Source organism: Leptidea sinapis, chromosome 1, assembly GCF_905404315.1.
Source record: "Leptidea sinapis chromosome 1, ilLepSina1.1, whole genome shotgun sequence".
In the NCBI taxonomy this organism is placed as follows: domain Eukaryota; kingdom Metazoa; phylum Arthropoda; class Insecta; order Lepidoptera; family Pieridae; genus Leptidea; species Leptidea sinapis.
Window position 1 is genome coordinate 254,975 of NC_066265.1, and position 21,132 is coordinate 276,106.

The following is a 21,132-nucleotide window of genomic DNA, read 5'->3' on the forward strand; positions in this document are numbered from 1 at the left end:
GTACTTCAGGCATGGAGCTCTGACACCGCGGGATGGTCGGCGGTGTTTTTCCGTTGTCGTCAAGAGTCGAGTTGGAGGCAAAAAGAGTGCACAAGAGATCGGCTTTCTCTTTTGCCGTATGGGCCAGGGTGTCATTCCTCATGTGCAACGGCGGCATGGACGGCTGGTTGAAGTTACCAAGAGCAGCTTTCGACAACGACCAGAACTTGCGTGTTCCGGTCGGGTAACTGGAAAGCTGCTCGCTAATTTTGACGACGTGCTTCGATTTCGCACGGGCGATTTGCCGCTTAAAAAATCTGGAGGCACGGTTATATTTCCTCTTCAGAACTTTGCAGTTCGGATCCTTTGAGCCCAGCGCCGCAACCCAAGTTCGATACGCCTGTTTTTTGCAGTCAGATGCTGCTTTAAGTGACGCATCGAACCAGGGCTGTGATCTGCCACCAATCGGTACTACAGAGCTTGGTTTGGACGGGGGGGAATGGCCTCCGGTCCTCGACACTAACCTATGCGAAACATAGCGGCACTAGGCCGCTACTTCACGCCGGTATTCTGTGCGAGTGTGGTAAGTAACCCGGACGAGTCTGGCCCGAATGTGCTGACGTCATAAGACAGCAGCGTGACTCTCCCACTTTCAAAAAGCCCGTAGTCGCCTCTTACGACACCCTTGGACCTGGGACTACCCTATTCTTTTTACGCCCCGGGGCAGCACAGGGCTAATCGGAACTATTGACTTTACATAATATTGTAATTAAAATGTATCGTAAAAAATAAATTATCATCTAAGGCCTATTATAATGTGAAAGATTATTTGAATGATAAAGATAGTTGGAATTAATGTTCTAAATATTGTTATACTCATTTGAATGCTATTATAACTTTTGTACTTCATCCTGACTTGCACTAAATAACTTATAATAAATTTACAGTGAATAAAGATTTTTTGACTTTGACTTTGAATTGAAATTATTTGTAAAACGATGAAATTGCCACTTCTTCTCATTATAGCTCAACCTTTTCCAAAGTGTTGGTAAATGTAAAAGTGTCATTTGCCTCAGTAGGTTTGTTGAGTTTTAATTTAAAAGTAATTTCCGTTACCGGTACAATTAACGTAGCATCACTAACTATGTCGGTCGGTGACACTGACTACAAACAAAACGAAGAACAACATAGTTATTTTCATTTGGAATTCAACGTACGTATTTATGCCTATCAAGCAATCGGTTCTTGGTTCGATCCCGCTGGGTATACTCCATTTTATCCACGAATTCCGGAGTATTGGAATGTATAATATTTGTTTTCTCAAACATGCATGGAAATATTGTCATTATTTTCGAAAAAAGAACACGCGAAGTATTTTCGGACAAAGAAAATCAAATCCATTGCAGGAGCGTTTTTTAAATTTGGAACATTACAACGCTCCTGCAATGTTGTATGAAACGGCGTGCTGGGGTTATTAAATACTCTTTGATCGGATCTCTTTTGTCATTCTTGGCATACCTTAGTCTCGTTGTGTTTGCCTGTCGGCACAGATGATAAAAAAAATTGGCGGCAAAGCTGAAAATTCATCTTTATTTGTTAGTTACATACATACTTAATAAATATAAATTTAATAATAATTTCAATGAATTTCAACGGTTCAGAGAGTGAAATGGAGATTGATTGTACTCCACCAGATTTGCGATCAGAAGCCAAATTGGCAATGGAAAGCCTGATTCCAGCGATGTCAAAAGAAAATAAATAATAACGTATATGAAAATTTTATGAGTTCGAAAAACGAGAAAAAGTGGACATTTTCTCCGAAACAGTATTTTTGGCGTATTTTAATGAGATTTCTAAAACTAAAAAGCCATCAAAAAGCCAAAAACATTATGGGCAAATTATTCCATGCTGAAATGTACAATTCATGTTAAAAACGGCATAAACTTAAAAAAATATGGGAATTGAACTACTTTGAATTTATATTATATATAAAAAGTGTGTTTTATTTCCCTGCATTCTTTTGAGAAAAGCACTATATATGCCTCGGCGGGAAATGGCACTTGCCTGACTCGTATTTAGTAAAGAAACTCATACACGACCTGCAATTGCCTACTTCCCGGCCTTTGCAAAAATGTAATATTAAATAAAAAACATTCACGTTATACAGTAGACAGTACAAGCACTTGTAATGCTTGGTTCCGATTTGAAGGTCTGGTGTCCCTTCATCCAAGTGTCGGTGCTGTACCGTGTGATGGAGGCTTCGGTTGTTTTGTTATATTAGGCGTTATAATTGTGATCATTTTGTCAGTGTGAAAGGCAGATGCAGCTTAGCATCAGGTACCTATTAGCATTAAACTTGTATTTTGATCTACAATGTCTTTTTAAATATTTTCCAGGGAGAGAGTTACTATCACGACTAGTCAAATCAACCCAACGGTTTCAGAAGAAAACGTCCAAGCCCATGTGGGTACCATCCGCACTGAAGACTACAAGAGAGACTTGGCAGAATTCCAAGCTAGGAGATCGTCTGGATGCAGAGAACAGGTCACCCCCAACAAGAAGAGATGTGGAAGACATTCGTTGCCCGTCTCGTGCACCGATTGTACGAGGGATCCTGACGCGACATTCAATTACGAGAAAACGTCTGCCATTAAATATAAGAAGAAATACAACCGTGTTAGAAGTACGCAGTCTGAAGAACGTGCTTGTGGTGGAGTTCCAAATATTCAATTTCTTTTCCAAAACCAAGTATTCATGCCAGGGAATGTATGCAGAAGAAACGCCCATTCAGAACCTAGAAGAAGTTCGCGCCATATGTGCAGGTCGCCTGATTTCCTAATCCATAAACAAATCGAATTCGACGATGAACAAGCTTCTTCGCCACCCTTCATCTACAAAAATAATTCACTCCCGTTTGACGTGTCGAATTTTCTGGACACAAAAAGTGACGTGGAAGTAGTTGATGGTGCTAGCAATCCTGTAGACATATCTGACCATGAGAGTAAGAAAAGCAATAGAGATAAATATTGGGAAGTTATGACGGAGCTGAAGAACTTAGACAAGTGGGCTGATGAGCAGCTGCAGAGTACTTCTACAACTAGTGCTGGAACGGAAGATGCTAAGGTTAGTCTGTTATTGTTAGTTAGGTAGCCTATTATTATTTATGTAACCAACCTAAGGCGGGAATGTGCAATTCTTAATTTTTTATGGTACCTACGAGTATAGAATGAAATAAAAACCTAAATAACAATAATCGTTACTAGGTTTATATTATTAAATTACATTGTATAAAAATACGCAATTATTTAATAATGTTTAGTAGTTACATATTATATATTATGTATTATAAAAAATATTTTTTTTCGGTTTTTAGTGAATCTGAAGTACACTAACCAATAATTTGTCTAAATATGTGTAGATCTTCTAAATTTTGCAATGCAGCAATAAGAAAATTTATAAAAATCCATAATTATCCAAATGATTTGAGCTTTCTTTAGTGTTAATTCCGCCAATATTAGTTTTAAAACAATTCGACACGTGTTTCGCCTCTACACGAGGCATCCTCAGGACGTGTTGACTCGCCAAAATCTGGCACGAGACTGAATCAAATGAGCCGGAAACCGCTCTTTTATACCCTCGTCTTTTTATAGCTTTCAAATAAAAAAATAATTATCAAAATCGTTGGAAAGTTCTGAGGTAACAAACAAAAACAGCGCCGAATTGAGAACCTCGTCCTTTTTTGAAATCAGTTAAAAAGCAACTTACTGATTCAAATAAAAAAAAAAAAATTATTCAGAATAGGATTTAAAATCACTTATTGAACGTCAAAAACTACCACCCATTCGAAAGAGACTGCCTCAGACCTGAGAAGAATGGGCGCAAGAAACTCAGCGGGCTTTTTTTTTATATAAAATATGGATTACAATGTGATATCGTACAATAAACATTTATAATTAAAGAGCATGAGGGTGTTCGCTTTATTCCCAGTCCGTGGTGTCATTAAGAAAATCGTTTATGCTATAATAACCTTTCCCACACAAACGTTTTTTAAAAATGCTTTTAAATTTCGTAACACATTTGTTTTGTAAATTTTCTGGGATCATGTAGAAGCATATACATCGCCCAAAAAATGACTTACTAACTCGACCCAACCGAGTAGTAGGCATAACAAGTTTATGTTTGTTCCTCGTGTTAACATTATGAATGTCACAGTTTCTAGAGAATTCCTCAATGTGCTTATGAAAATACAGAACATTATCAAAAATATACTGAGAAGCAACAGTCAAAATGTTTATTTCTTTAAATTTTTCTCTTAATGATTCTCTAGGACCTAGGTTATAAATCGCGCGAATAGCCCTCTTCTGCAGCACAAAGATGGTATTAATATCGGCCGCACTGCCCCATAACAAAATACCATAGGACATAATACTATGAAAATAACTAAAGTATACTAATCTCGCCGTATCTATGTCAGTAAACCGTCTAATTTTCTTAACCGCATATGCTGCAGAACTAAGCCTATTCGCCAATCTCTATCTATATATATCTATCTATCCGCCAATGGGGGCCCCACTGCAATTTGAAATAAAGAGTAATGCCAAGAAATACAGCGGATTCCACTGGTTTTACAACCTCTCCATTCAATAAATTATCCGCATCTACTTTTTTGACATTTGGCGCGGTGAATTTAATATATTTGGTTTTATGACTGTTTAACAATAAGTTATTGGCGCTAAACCAGTACACGATGTTAGATAGAGCATTGTTTACTTCGTCATATAAAACTTGGCTTCGTTTCACTTTGAATATAAGTGAAGTCCGCAAACAATACCATCTTGTGTTTTTTTTTACAAGATTTGGTAGATCATTAATATAAATTAGGAAGAGGAAAAAATATATAAATTAGGGTCCAAGAATAGACCCTTGTGGTACCCCCCTACCGAGAGGATTCGTTTGTTAAAACTTGTAAAACCTTCGCGTGTAATCCAAGCGCATATGGCCTTCAACATGAGATTAGGATTAAAACTGAAAATGGAACTTATGTCTATTTACTACATTCCAGGTTTGAAGGATTGTTCAAAATATATTATGATCAAAACACTAGAATTATAAAGGTTAATCAGAAATATGTATAGGTACTTATTCACTAAGATGTTTCACATCTGCCGGGTTCCGTCACGACCATCATCAAATACGAGTACGTCGGAGTCGAATTGTCAGTTGAGCATACGAGTATTTTGGTGTAGAAAACACCACCGCGTGGTGTTCGTACTACCGCGGTGGTGTAAAAGTCATTGTCTGTGAACAACAATGGTCCACGAATTGTTATTTGTTTGACAATTCAAATAAATAACAATTCTACTAGATCTAGAGTGGTTTGCGAAATCATCTAAGTACGTACATACTATTTGCCATTGATGGATTGCTTCATGTTCTTTTGATAGTACCTATCAGTATTTTGAAAGTGTAAGCATGTTCCATAAATTAATTGGGATACTTCATTTTAGTGCCTCGTAGTCCACAGTAAACTGGAACGCCTATTACGTGGAAAGTGCCGTGGACGATCTTAAGACTTTTCGATTGATACACAGAAATACGTTTTAACATTAATAGAAAGATCCGCAGAAATATTTAATAGCGAATTACATCATGATAAAAAATTACAAGATGAGCGTTTACGTAAGGAGTCAAAAAAAAACCTTTCAAAACTACAATTGTAACAGCCGCGCAACAAATAAATGCGCTTTTCATTTTTTCAAGGCAAAATTAAAACCGTATCTGTTAGTAACTATATAAATATTTTAGTTCTGTAATATAAAGTTAGTAAAATGTGCTACTACCTACAACAGTATGCATAATGCTATCCCTCAAATAAAATACATTTTATTGTATTTATACATAATTGGTCTACTTACACGTGAAAAGTGATTTAATTCCCATTGGGAGGACGATCCCTCTAATTTCTGCACCACTTTATAACACATGAATATATATTAAATCCTTGTTTTGTCTGTTTTCAAAGTTCCGTCCGACCTGGATCCGATCGTCTAACTCGCCTAACCAGTGAGTACAGTTTGAAGCCTAAGCCCTGTCCACTAACGGTATAGATTTAGTTTTGCTATTTTAAAGTGTCAGAAATGGTTCCATGTTATATATTATGCGTTCACTGACTTTTAGCATATATTTATCAATAACCCGGATGTGCAAGATCAATAAGTTTCAGAACCACAGTAGTTTTATTTTTATCCTACACTACTGTTTGATGGATAAAACGTCATGTGCGATAGATTCATTATTGATTCTTTATGTAGAATGTAGATGAAGTGGCAGTAAAAAGCACACCTGATTACAATGATATGTTTAGAGCGATGCGAGCCTGTTCGGTCTACCAATCGCGAGCTCGAGCAACTTGGACGTTCAAATTGACAAGAACAAATGCTGGACGCTGGGAAGATGGGGTGTGGTGCCGGTGCAGATGAAGAGGCTACAGGGAGTCACTGTGGAGGATCTGAAGAAGAAACGTAATATGGAGATCAATATACTGAGGTATATACTTTGTGAGCGTCTAGTGTTTTTTGGATAGATTAGAGATAGAGGAGAAGGGGCCACCCTCCTGGATAACGATGGGAGGGAGGTGATGAATACTCATGCAGTTAATTTAATAAAGTTAGTTAGTAGCAGCCGGTTGCGTTGTTTTTGTGGGACTCACAAGAACCTACGTTCCTACTTCACCTGAGGTTGGCCTTGGCCAGGTGCCCGCTAAGCCTTCATCGGAGGCGACCTCTCTTGGAGAGAGAGAGCCGCAAGCGGTACTCCTTTGGGAGTATCATACAAAATAAATATATAAGTAGTTGAACGTAACGTGCCTCCTTATTACACATCTCTTTTGCAGATTGATTTACTACCGATTACAAAGATTATACAAGACACTGAGGCAAGATAATTGCTGTGGTCTACTGTTGCCTTCTGCACCAGACTGTTCTGGTGATATTTTAGCTCCAAGGTTGCTGAAGCATTCGTTACCTAGCAAAGGGTCCACGTTACCTAGCCCTAGAGCCGCAGGCCGCAGATAGACTCTCGTAAGTGTACCGCGCGAGCAGGTTACGATGACGATTGGAGCCAAAATGATGGCAGATCCGTTCTCCCTCTTACCGAAGCGATGGCAGTACAATAACGTTACAAAATACTTATTTTGAAAAGTAACTTTATTAAAGAAGCGATAGCGGTATCATTTGATTGCGGTGACAGACACAGTCTTCCTTAACATATACGAGATTTTTGAAGTGAAAACTTGTTTAAATAGTCTGAGAACTTTATTTTGTTGGTGTTGAATTGTACTGAGCTGCCACGCTTGGCCATGTAACGCTCGATTGGGTAAACTTGATCAGTCAGAGCAAATTTACCAGAGTCCTTTACACCCACTTTAATTTTAAATAATATATTGTAAATGTGAGTTAGTACTGTATCGCGTGAGTCTTCCCTCACACGCGGGATCGTTGCAGAATAAAACAATCTTCTTCTTTTGAATATATATAATATATTCTTATTTATACATTCCTTCCCTTTCTATTAAATATTGGGCGACCGTTCTTACTTTACTTCATTCTCTATCCTATTCGATTATATTCTTCTTCGCTTCACTTGGATCTCTTTTAAATTATATTTTTAATGGCTACGGTCAACCACATAACATTTAGTTTTTATGTACAGATATGAACTCCTTGTTACGGTACTTATAAAATATAGTTGTATTTTATATTATTACCCTTGTAGTGATGAAGTTTTTAAAAGAGATAAATGATATTTTGTAGTCTTCTTCCATTTTAGCGATAGTCTTTAATTTAAGCCCACTTATCTGCTCCAGGAAATGCCGCCACCCAAACGTAATCCTGCTGATGGGGGTGTACCCCGACGTCCAGGGCAACGTGCACATCGTCTGCGAGAGATGCATCGACACTATCTATGGAATACTACATGTGCAGGTACCTTCAGGGCTCTTAAACTCAAAGTTATTTATTCAGGTGTAGGACAAAAAACAAATTGAAGGTCCTCAAAATGGAATAAACTTGCACAAACTGTAACGAATGTAAATAAATAAAGGTACATTTTAAATGTCGAGTCTGATTACTCTGTTGGTAGCAATATAAGCAAATAGTTTCTAAGGCTTAATATTATAATCGTTGATGGCGTAGGGGACACCGTGATCAAGAAGGCGGTTCCCCCAGAGCGAGGCCCTTCCATTGCACTGCGGTCGGGTTGACCTCTGCGATTATCCCTAATGCGGATAACTCGGACGCGTAATTTTTGGTAGTGGGGACTGCGTACGCGCCGTCCCCCCATAATCATAAAATTTTGTTAAGAAAAAAAATCGGAGCTTTATAACTGAAAGGAAATTATAACTGAAAAAGAAAGTCACGGCCGTGTAAAAGAAAGATGCCTCTGAAAAAGATTAAATTTCGAATCATAATTATAGCCTTTGAAAGTACGCCATGTTTGACAACTGTATTCAAAATTTAATAAATAAAAAGTAGGTACATTCTGATACAATGGTGGAGGGTAGGGTATTGCTAACGAGGTGCCATTTAAGCCCGAACCAATGGCGAGGGTTTGAAATTGTCAGGAGCTATATTACCATAATATTAGTTATTGTTTACGATCCGAGTACGATACGAGTGAAACGGACGTGAAAGAGTAAAAAATAAATTGGCATTCTAATTTGTAGAACTACAAATTTTGCCCATAGCAACTAGCCTGCGTGGAATTATGCATTGGCTCCACAGAGAAATGTGATTTCATATTTATATTAGAAATAAAAATTATAATTACTAACGATGAAATTTTGAAATGACCACTTTTTCCCGATATCTTTTTGTAATTAAACAAAATTTATTTTCTGCTTCCAAGTATATATCCACTTATGAATGCTGTTTTATACATGCATTGGATATCGTATATATAGGCATCAATTAACTATAACGTTAAATTTGAATAAAACCTTAACTATAACAGCTAATATGATGCAATGCAGCCCGTCCTTCTCCATTCCAGTTTTTAATAAAATGAGATTTAATGATCGGATTGCCGTTGTCCAAGGTCCACACCTGCCACAGAACTAAACACTTATCGTATATTGAAAACTAAGTATCAAATTCCTGACTATATTTATAATTAAAAACAATACGACACTGTTCAAAAGAAGAAATGGGTGGGGATCAAACCAGGGCCTCGACACAACTAGCCTTTGAAGTTTGAACCACCTGCGCTCTTATAAAGAAGAAAAAACAGTGACTAATTAATAATGATACATGTTCGAGTATTGTGCAGATGGCGCTTATTAATTGTATAAAACGAGATGTATAAAGCGTGGCGTGTGGTACCGTATAAAATTATATTTGTACTAATCGGTTACATTTTCTATGGAACTGACGTCGATGATGTCACATCGGCGCTTTAAGGTATGCAAAACAAGAATCACTAGGATATTATTATTAATAAATAAACAATGTTTTATTTTTTCAGTAATATAAATTGATGTAAAAATGTTGTGTTGTCGATTATTATTATTATAATGATGAAAAATCAATGAAAGTATCTGGGTTCTCGGTGACTCAACAGGACGAGCGCGAGGGGGTGAAAGGGGAACGGGAGATGATTCACGTTCCAACGAGATGCAGAGATAATGTGGCGTGTTTGTCTCTGTTATAACCTATCCTAACATTACCACCCATGTTAGCTGTGTAAATATGTGAACTCTCTACATTTCAAAATACCTTACATTTTCTCCAATAACTGTTTGTAATTGTAAGTAAGTAAAAATCAGGGTTTACTTACTTACAATTACAGTTCCATGTTAATATTTATTAAAGATCAGTGTTTTTCATTACCTTTAAAATTTTCTCTTGTTATTATCAAAATATTCTAATGAATTCAAATACTAATGTCAGTAACGTGGTTAAACATGGGCAGCATAATTAATAATATATTAAAAATATTTATAAGTTTATTTTACCATCCAATAATACATCTTTAAGAATACGTAAGTATCCATTGAAAGCTTTACCAAGATTTCATAACATAAATAGGTACTTGCAAGTTTGTACAGATGGTGCCCATCACGAATATTGCATCATTGTTACAATATATCACTGCATGTCCGATAGATGGCGGTATACTCTGTAACAATCTTTTCCACGACGCGCTATCAAAATTTATTCAGTATTGTCGACTACTCCGCTTGAACTGTGTGTAAGCATACTTACCTGGCGTAGGGGACACCGTGATCAAGAAGGCGGTTCCCCCAGAGCGAGGCTCTTCCATTGCACTGCGGTCGGGTTGACCTCTGCGATTATCCCTAATGCGGATAACTCGGACGCGTAATTTTTGTTAGTGGGGACTGCGTACGCGCCGTCCCCCCATGATCATAAAAAAATATAAATTCTAAATGGTAATCTATTTAATCATCGTGTGGCGTGTACCGATAATATTCAGGCTAATCATTTATTGTGTTTGTTCTTTTTATTTATACCATGATAATCTTAAAGAAAACGGCATTGTCGTACCTGTAGATTGAAGCTGTTTTGTAAGTTATGAGTTTATACAAATTCATAATCATACTTACCATGAGATGAACGCTTTTCTCATCGCTTTAAAAAAAAAGTAACGCGAACCACAAATGATGACCTTCATAATAGCTTAATTTGAATTCATAATTATAATTGATATATATATATATATATATTAAAATATTTATGGTCATAATAACTCAAAATATGTAATATAAATTATTGTTTTGTCTTCAAATGTAATATATATACTCAAAACATATAAAAAGGCATACAAGGCATTTATTTTCTCCAAATTGATTCCCTTAGAATTCTTTTTGATGTCATTTCTAATATACTAGACACTACTGCCTCTTCGGAAACAAATGGCGCTGTGAGTGATAAAAAGAATCATAATCTAGTCCCGGGCTGTCGGATCACTTAGATATTCAGCTGTGGAGTAGGAGGATTTACGACAGAGCTATTTTGTAATACCTTAATTTAAAAGTATACATCTACTCTTAAAGCTATTATGTATCTTATGAAACCTACTAGAATAGTTCCAAGCAATCCCTTATTTCTAGTGTTATAATAACGAGAATCACTATTAAGAGCAAAAAGGTGACGATTTTTGTTAACGTATATTAAATTTTCATAAATGTTATACTAACAATGAACAGTCATAATATTTATTTGTTTAAATTTTTCTTTGAGAGACTGTCTATGACCAAGCTGATATATAGCACGAACAGCTCTCTTTTGCGGAGCAAACACTATATCTTAGTGAGCCCCCCCAGCGGCGCGTGGTCAGCGTGCAGGGGGCGCTGCAGGTGGCTCTGGACGTGGCCTCGGCCCTGGTCCACCTCCGCATGCTGGGCTGCGTGCACTCCGGCCTGAGCAGCGCCGGCCTGGTGATGACGTCACCCCGCACCGCCAAGTTGGCCGACCTGAGCCCGTGCGCCCGGCTGCCGCGGGACTGGCCCCGCACGAGACACAACTACGACGTGTCCGGCGCCGAGCCGCACTACGAAAATATTGACGGTGAGTTTATTGTTCATGACTCGTATCGGGTCACATCCGGCGAACAGCTGGTTAGCTTCCTGCCCTACTTTCTTAAGTATGTTCCCAACAATCCAAACTGTTGATCACAAAATCGCAGATAGCAAAATTGTAGTGTAGCAAAAGTGTAGTGTATAAAGAGCTTTCCTCTTCCTTCCTTTGATTGTTTGTTTGTTTGCACTGAATAGGCTCCGCAACTACTGAACCGATTTGAATCATTCTTTCACTGTTGGGAAGCCACATTATCCCCGAGTGTTATAGGCTATATTACATTTTCAAAAAATTAGGAATCCTTACTAAAAGTCAAGTAATGTAACCCGAGGTGTAAAAAAACGTCCGCGAACGACGTCGCGGGGTATCGGCTAGTATGATATGTTCCTGAAATAATGTTTCATACTTTACTGTCTAAACATGATTGAACTTTCATTCTGCTTTTGCCGCATAACTGAACTTTTACATGATAACGAATGACGCAAATGTCAAAAAATTTTAAGAACCAACTTCACCCTGTTACGTTTTTCTTTCATGCCACCTACAACTAACTTTACAATGTAGAATTCAGATGTCGGTGTGCGCGCGCATCGTAAAAATTCACTCTCATCATTTTTCTCCATCGCGCCAAAAGAAATATAGCTTCAATAACTTTATAAAATAAAAATTTAACTGATATTGATACCAATATCCACAGCAACTGTTACCATTCTAATTCAGCGATTACCGAAGCCTGTTCGATTACCAAAGTTCAGCAGTGCGGGCGCAGTCAGTATTTAGATGGGTGACCGCTTGATGTTGGCTTTTTTGTTCATTTAACTCTTATTTTATTTTGGTTTAGTTAATTGGTGTAAATATTATTGGTTGATAATGTTCGAACGGTCCATCGCCAACGTCCATACCACGTTGAATACACCGGTTCTCGTCCGATCACCGAAGTTAAGCAACGTTGGGCGCGGTCAGTACTTAGATGGGTGACCGCTTGGGAACACCGCGTGATGTTGGCTTTTTGTTTCTTTTAACACTTTTTTTTTGCTTTGGTTGTTTTGTCATTCTTTTTAAGATTCGTTCTACTTCCTACCTCCTTCAAAGTCAAACTTAAAATCAAAGTTTTTATTTGAAAATATTCGTCTAATGAATATAATCAGTTTTTAATAAGGTATTCTTTCAATTTAGATGAGAAATTCCTATTTGACGATACCTCTCTTATTATCTTTGGGATGTGATTATAGATTTGATAGAAAGCTTTACCTGATAAGAGTGGCGATGCATGTCCACAAAACAGCTCGGAACTCAAAAGAGTACAATACATTGCTTAAAAACCGAGTTTACAAATTGCCTGTTACTACTGTCAAAACTGCATTTGCATGTCGCTTTCCAACCTTTTTGTACCCCCGGATTTATAATAAACTGGTCCAGCTATGTAAATTTAAAGAACACTCCATCTTCAAGGCTAAAGAGCTTCTATCAAAATGTTTAATACAACTATCCTATATGGAAACTGAAAATCTTCTTAAGGTACAATCCTAAAAAATACATGCATACACATATACACAATACACACACTTTCACCTACATATACACACAATTAATACTTGTATAGTTATTACCTTTAGTTTATTTCTTTATATGATTAGTTAAATTTTAGTAATCAGCTTGTTGTCACTAGCCGCTTGTATATCGTTATTTTCTGTTAATTCTAATATTTCCCCCACGAGACAGGCAACGCCTAGTGTGTGGGGGTCAGTATAAAATGTTAATTTGTACATGAATGGTGCGAAATGAATGATTTATAAATGATTTATTTATTTTTATGCACATACAAAAACAGTTTCTCTGAAATAATGTAGTTCTACAGCAAGGTACGTGTGGTTTGGTGGGGTCCCTGGATCGGAAAAGAGAAGTGTTTTCATGTTTACTGAATTCGCTAAATTTTTTTCGAAAAACATACAGCACTCAAATATGTATAATTCAACAATTGTTAATAGGTTATATTTTTTAAATACGGGTCTGCAGCTTTCAAGGGGTCCTTTTCCCGCTGCAGCCCTCAAAAATCTTTTTAAGCGCTATTAAGACTGTATTTATTACTGTTGAGTTACTCCATATTATGATACCATACCTAATTATAGACTCCATGTAAGCGTGGTAAGCCGTTAAAGCCGCTTTTTCCGATATAGTTTTTTTTATTCTCCTTATTGCAAAAACAAACTTATTAAGAAGTTTGCATAATGATTCAACGTGAGCTTTCCAATTACAATTATTATCCATTATTATGCCTAAGAATTTAGTATTTTCAACCTCATCAATTTCAATTTCATTGTATGTTATGTTTCTAAGGGGTTGATTATTGGTATTATAATTTTTAAATTGTTATATTATGTATTATCAAATATAAGTTTTGTTTTTATATTATATTAATATTTAAATTGTTACTTTTGCCGATTTTAATGATTTCATCATTTATGACCGAGTCGTATGGTCTTTTTGAGTTTGTGTCAGGGATAATTATTGTAATATCATCACACACACTTATTTTCTGTTATATTTGGTAGGTCGTTGATATATGGTAGAAATAATAATGGTCCAAGTACACTGCCCTGAGGTACCCCGGCTTTTTTTTTCATGTTTTTTTGGAATAACTTTTAAAATTAAAATATAAGTATTCTTAAAGGAAATATTAAAAATATAAACCAAATATTTTGTTGGTGTAATTCTCAATTAACTTAATATATATTTACTTATATTACTTATAATACAACCAGTGGGAGGCTCCGAGATGCCGGCTTGATTATGGGTACCACAAGCAGTAATGAGTAAAAACATTATTGTGTTTCGGTCTGAAGGGCGCCGTAGCTAATTAAATTACTGGGCAAATGAAACGTAACATCTTATGTCCCAAGGTGACGAGCGCAATTGTAGTGCCGCTCAGAACTTTTGGGTTTTTCAATATTATATCGTCCCTTCATAAAATAAAAAAAGGCTTTACCGATCGATTCCAAAAACTAATCAGCTCTTAATATCAAACAAACACGACGATCGCCACCAAGCCCGTCATAATCGCTTGATTAGTTCGTGAGTTATCGTTGACGAAAGAAATCCGAAAAAAGTGTTTTTTTAGAATTACTTCGAAATTCCGCATTCGATCAATTGAAACTCAAAAATTCTTTATGAGGCTTAAAAAACTGCGTCCACCGAACCGCGTGATGATCATTCGAGGGTCATTCATTCAAAATGTATTGCCGTTTGAAAATTCAAAAAGTAGTGTTTTATTAAACTTTATATCAGACATGATGTTCAGAATGAACTGTTTCAAAATACTCCGAAATGTAATATCTGATCAAATGAACGTTCTCTTTTCTTTTGTATAATATAAAAACCTGCGTCGATCGTTGCCAGCTTGGTAAAATCGATAAATTTATTAAAGAGATATCAAAAACAAAAAATTTAGCGGGAAGTGACAGGGATGGTCATTATTGTCAACCGTTTTCCTAACTTTTTTTCTAAGCTTTAACCCAAAGAAGGTCCTTTCACAACTGTCATAACTAATAGTAGCTGTAATGTTAGATAACCCTACTTCAACTTAATACTCAATAATATTCCTATCATAAAAGTCTAGTGATCCAGACTAATGATCTTTTACAATCGTGGTCTGCTGCACCGACTTACGTAAACGTGCACGCTTAATTGAATTCTTCTATATTTACATATTGAGGAGCTCGCTCGAGCTTAAGTTCGTCGACTCCAACTATATTCGCAAACCTTAGATATAGAGTATGTATGTACATCATATTTTCGTGCTAGATTCTGCAACTGCTGGAATCTTTCTAAAACCTCAGCCCTACTCTGTCTATTGAAGAAAACATAGTTTGTCGTAATTCTTCTTCGTATGACAACTGAACATCTCTATTTCCATCGCTCAATAATATATATAATAATAATTTAATTCTCAGAGGTGCTGCTACAAATAAGTGCTCAACATTCATTGGACACGGTATCTTATTATTTACTAACATAAAAGTTAAGTCGTAAATTCAATATTAAAGTTTAATTTTTCAAGTTCGGTAGCGTGAACTTATTTTCACAAAAATTAATTTCGTATAAATTCAAACTTAATTTAATTTGCACGTAATGAGGATGGCGAAAAATAGTTTTTGCCATCACACGGCTTTGTACACACTAGTTATGAAACTCTTTTAGATCTTAAAACTAACTTCAAAAATAACATCCAACAATCGGAAAATCAAGTATTACCAAATTACGTGAACTTGAATTTAATATCGCCTATGTGTTATTCTGATGTGTAAGCAGTATTATTATAAGATTTGGTGAAAATTCATTCCACAGTTTTTGCGTGAAGAAGTAATCAACATACACACACACACTCACAAACTTTCGCATTTATAATATTACTAATAGGATAGGATTAAAATTTTAGTTGTATCTAACATATTTTTAATAAATTGCCGCAAGATCGCTCACAGCTCAATAAATATTTTTAAATTTACCACATGTAATCATGGTCGGGTTTATATTGTTTTAATAATATTCGCTAAAAAAAATTTCAGAAGCTTTTATACCAAAGGCTCCAGACCTGGAACCATTACTGTCATCAAGATCAGAGGAATACTTAAAACAGTGTGTCCATAAGGAGTACGCTGTGTACAGAGAGTCACAGCAGTACATGTGGCAGGCCCCGGAACTGTTTGAGCCAGATGATAAGGGCCTGGTGCACGCGTGCTCGCGGACCGATGTGTACTCGCTCTGTCTCATTCTGTGGGAGTTGTGCAATGGTAAGTAATTCTGTGCTATATCAATTTTGTAGATCCTACATTAAACTATTGAAGTGAAAACTTCTTTAGCCGCCTTGGGCAAGTTTTGGTAGGGTAAAATCTTATGGGTTCGCGTCAACGACATGCTCATGACCGGCGCATGCGATAAATAATTAATTAAAAAATGAATATAAATTTAAATAGTAAGAGACTTTTTGAAAGGGTTAAATCTCGTGAGTTTGCGTCACTGAAATGCTTAAAGCAGTATATCTGTAGCTATACAGCTGACGTATTGTGAAACATTAGTGTTGTGTATATCTTATAAGTGAAATTGAATGGATTTAGTGAAAAGTTCAATGAATACCTACTCTTGCCATAAATACTGAAACAATGAAAAAAATAACTACTTACAGCTTTGACCACCTTTTTCGTACGAAAACTACGTGGACGGCCAGATCTTTTTCTGTCACAAACAGAGGAGGTCTCATCGTACCTATTAATAGCTCGGTATACAAATATTGTACCAATACCAAGCGTATGGAGAGTTTTAAAAATTGCATTTGGCTCCATACCTACTTTGTGTAATGCAATCACAGCGTTTTGGTCTCTTTATCACCCCCCTCCATTTTAATATCGCAAAATATTAAATTAATTCAAAAATGAGAAACACAATGAACAATCACATAAAAATGACAGATTCCAAATTCAAATGTAATATTTTGTTTATTTTTAATTGTAACAGTATTTATGGCCAGATTAAATAGTTATATTGTGCATTGTTGAAATAGTGTCTTTGTTTGATTAATATTATTATTAAATATAAGTTTTAAAATATATTGAAATTAATAATTTAATTGTTTTTAAACATTATACTAAGAGTTCTAAGTTTTCACTCCTAGATTTATGTTGTTATGTTTGTTAAAACTTTAATAGGCGTTCCTTTTTTCGTAGCCTCAAAGTTGTGTAGCCATTTTCATGTTTAATGTTCAAACGAAAATCGCTGTAAATTTCTGTTGTATTATCATTTATTAATAAAGAGTTTTGGAATTAATGACTCCTATTGTCTCTACAACTGCCAGTTTTTTTGTTACATTTTTGTTTTGGCCTTTTGGCCGACTGATCCGACAAGGATATATATATATATAGGACCCATATAGCTCAGTGGTTAGTGACCGTACCGAGCCAGAGGGTTCGAATCCCGGTATGCTCAAACAAGTCATGAATGGTTAAAATATTATGTATGTTTAAGTATTTATATTGCAATAAATATCGTTGTCTTGCATCCATATATGGCTTTGGCTATTGTGGGGCAAAATATTTTGTGTAAGAGTTTTTGGGTGCCCTGAAATCTTTGTTTTGCCAGTATCGTGCAAGATTCCGGTCGGTCGCGCCAGTAAGCGGTCATGTTTGACATCTCTCTCCGGCCGCATGAAATCGTTATAAGACAGGAGGTCTACTCGCAAAATCGACAATGATACATTCGGAACGACACGAGAATACACCGAATATATCACAACTCTATTCTAACAAATGTTTGAATACCTTATCGTTTATCGTAACCAAAAACTAATGTTTTAATTTTTTTACGATGTTAGAGTAAATGAATTATGTGCAAACCTTGAAAAACTAAATATTATCTGTACTATGTCACTGTTAAGTATCAAAAGTCAAAACACATGCCAGACTCTGTATTTTACACCAATTTACATCATTTACACAAAATGTAAATATTCAAATATTATGTAATGAATATAATAATAATAATCATTTATTTCGGATTCATTCACGAGATTACATCCATATTTGTTAGTACAATTTGCAAACATACAAAATAGTGTTAGTAATAACTTATTGAATCAACTATTTAGAAAATAAATAAAATAAAATATCAGGCTGGTCCTCCCGATGATGACGGTCAATTACTGTACGACTGCGTGCAGCCGTGTCCAACGAGCAGCATCGGGAGACACCGTGCGCAGTATGCTGCTGGGACCGACAGTTGTCGCGCATGCGGCGTGTGGTAGAAGCGCACCGCTTGCGCATGATGGCCGCAGCGGACATGGCGCGGCAGTCCCATCAGCACCCGGAACACGTTATTGTATTGAACACGCAGATCGCTGTATCTCCGCAGTTTATAGTTAACCCATAGGCTGCAGGTGTAAAATGACTGACAGTACGATTTAAAAAGCGCAACTTTAACAGTCTCCGTGCATCGTGAAATCCTGCGGGCCAACATGTTGCATCGGACGGACAGCGCTCTGCACTCTCTTTCAATATCCATATGGTCATTGAGGTCCTCGGTAACCCAGTTATCCAAATACTTCACTTGCTTTACTTTATTTAGAGCTGTACCACATAAGCTGAATGTCAGAAAACGAATGTGTATCGCTTTTTATCCGGCCAGAAAATCATTATTTCACTCTTTTTCGCGTTTCAAATTGTCAGTAACCTTCGTAAAGCACCAATCGATGGGCTGAGCAGCCATATATCGTCTGCGTAGCTGATATTGTTCACGCACACTCCAACAATATGACACCCGACGCCGGGGCTGCGGAGCTCATCGATCAGTCGGTTGACACACAGGCGGAAGAGCTTGGGACAGGTCAGCCGACGACCTATACGACCATTTAAAATTGAATAAATAATATATAAATTTTACCTTCAAATAAAATTTGTATTGTGTTTCCATACCTATACGTCCGAAGTCCATTATGAGCGTACATCGCATCCGTTTCCTCGCCTTGTGGGTAGATGTCGCCATATTCGCGCCTACAGCGCCCTCAACTAAACGTCCTACTCAATACAAGCCGCTATGTTCCTCACTGTTCGGCTCATAATGGCTCAGCATCAGGAAGCAATTTCTGGTACTTCGAACGTCTATGGAAGCATAATACAAATTTTATTTGAAGGTAAAATTAATATATTATGAGTTCCGTTTGACGTCCGAAGTCCATTATGAGAGATTGTTTGTTATCTCTTGGTGGCTTGTATTTTTGGTAATTTAGTATATATTTATTAAATAAAACGCAACAATGCGATTGAACATAGTAATAAGTATAATGTAAACTTAAATATACCTTGACTGAGGTGTGGACTGTGGAGAAATGCTATTGAACAGTCTGAAAATATTGAAACAGAGATTTTTCTGTCGTTATTAATAACCCTATTAGAATTATTGATTTGTTCAAGTAAAACTTTCTGAAGGTACCTTTCAAGTTGCCAATTTGCTTTAGCTAGGATATCGTTTATATGATAATTTTCTACCCAATTTAGAGATAGACTTATATTTCAAACTGCTCTTCGCAAACACTCCGAAATTACCTTTGACCCTAAATGCTGTACCACACGCCGCTCAAATAGGGTATGTAACATTGATTCACGTAGCAAATCAACAAAAGCTTAAACATCTACCCACTGACCAAGAGGAAATGTAAAGCGAAACTTGACTCCTGGTTCAAAACACTAGATTATGAAGATACAGAGAAACTTGTGGATGTGTAAAATATTCATCACTTCCTCACACACCTAAGAAAACCACACACAGCACACATATAACTTACTTCACAATCACTATATACATATCTCTAACATTCACCCACACACTTCAGCCAAAACTAAACACATATTATAATAATAATGTATACATTTCAAATCACATGTCCTGTACTATTTTTTAATGTCTTTACTATTTAGATCTTTGTGCATGAAACATCATTCCTTATTGTATTCGGAGAAGGTCGTTGTTAGCTGCGCTGCAGTTGATACTTTTGCAGCTATCATCGTTTTTACTTGTTTGTATTAGCTTTGTTAAATTGTTCCAAATAAAAGTTTTATTATTACCTATTATTATTATTTATTAGACTGCTGACCTACAACTTCCAGCTGACGTATGAATAACAACATCCGCCTGAAGCCGCTTTATTCAACCACCAATCATCGCTGCAGTAGCTGGCCTTATAGGACTTCTAGTTGCATATAATTTAATTAAAATTAAATTAATTACTAACATTTCCCCGAATTCTCTGTGTCATATTTACAAGAGTGCGAAGCGTATAGTAAATATGACACAGTATGAAGTATATAAGTAATACTTCATCAATAGTTTTTCAAGAGCGGATAAAAACTTCCAACTAGATTGTTGATATGAGGACAAGTCAGTTTTGAGCCAAATGCAATTTTTAAAACTCTACATAGGCTTGGTATCAGTATAATGTTTGTGTGCCGGGCTATTAATAGGTACAATAAGACCTCTATAATGTGGTCAAAGCAGTAAGGGAAGGAATTCGAAGAAATCCTGTCCGAAACTAAAATATTTTATCTCTTTTAAATTTAAAACATGACTTAGGATTTGCAGCCTATAAGAGAATATTTTTACAATTGAGCGACATTTTAACAAAATTTTAACTTGTGCGTGTTACGGGATCGGTACGAAATTGGAAAAAAAGCACGTACACCGAGGCCGGCAACGGCCCTGTGATTCCTCTGGTGTTACAAAATATAACAAACAAAATGTCCGTATTTATGCTCTAAGGATGCTTCCCAATTAGTTGACAGAGTGCGAAGTGGGCACTATACGACTTCAGTGATGGTTTGGTGGGATATTAGCTATGAAGGAGTGACTGAGCCATACTTTTGTGAAAAATGTATCAAAACATCGGCACAAGTGTATCAAGATACCATTCTTGAGAAGGTAGTGAAGCCCCTTAACAACACCATGTTCAATAACTAAGAATGGTCCTTCCAGCAAGACTCGGCGCCGGCTCATAAAGCTCTGTCTCCGCAGCCTTTGTTGG

General features: G+C 36.5%; 3 non-coding genes across 3 annotated transcripts; all 3 read left to right on the forward strand.

Annotated features, from left to right (window-relative positions):
- The first annotated feature begins 8,154 nt into the window (after positions 1–8,154).
- LOC126970996 (U1 spliceosomal RNA) lies at positions 8,155–8,316 on the forward strand. Its single transcript, XR_007730755.1, has one exon. It is a non-coding gene; the product is annotated as a U1 spliceosomal RNA (small nuclear RNA).
- A 1,914-nt stretch (positions 8,317–10,230) lies between these two features.
- Positions 10,231–10,392, forward strand: LOC126970991 (U1 spliceosomal RNA). The gene has a single exon (XR_007730754.1). It is a non-coding gene; the product is annotated as a U1 spliceosomal RNA (small nuclear RNA).
- A 2,066-nt stretch (positions 10,393–12,458) lies between these two features.
- On the forward strand, positions 12,459–12,577 carry LOC126970892 (5S ribosomal RNA). The gene has a single exon (XR_007730714.1). It is a non-coding gene; the product is annotated as a 5S ribosomal RNA (ribosomal RNA).
- Positions 12,578–21,132: the final 8,555 nt, after the last annotated feature.